This window comes from Penaeus monodon, chromosome 33 (genome assembly GCF_015228065.2).
Source record: "Penaeus monodon isolate SGIC_2016 chromosome 33, NSTDA_Pmon_1, whole genome shotgun sequence".
Lineage (NCBI taxonomy): Eukaryota > Metazoa > Arthropoda > Malacostraca > Decapoda > Penaeidae > Penaeus > Penaeus monodon.
Window position 1 is genome coordinate 22,206,748 of NC_051418.1, and position 269 is coordinate 22,207,016.

Genomic DNA, 269 nt, shown 5'->3' on the forward strand with positions numbered 1-269 from the left:
CATGCCTAGCTACACGCTGCCGTAAGAAGGTGACCTTCATTACCGACATCAGTATATTGAGGCAACAATATCGCCTTTTCCAGCGTTATCAGCTTGACCTCATCTGACCTCGACCGAAAGGGGAAGAAGGCAGGGCGGTGGTCAGTCCAGCAGGGATGACATAAGCCTCTTACCAAGTCTCCTTAAGGTTTAGTTCGCTTGCCTCTTCATTACAGGTCACGTTAGGTCATCTGCCTTGAGGAAAGATCAAAAGGAGGGTCTGATGAGGT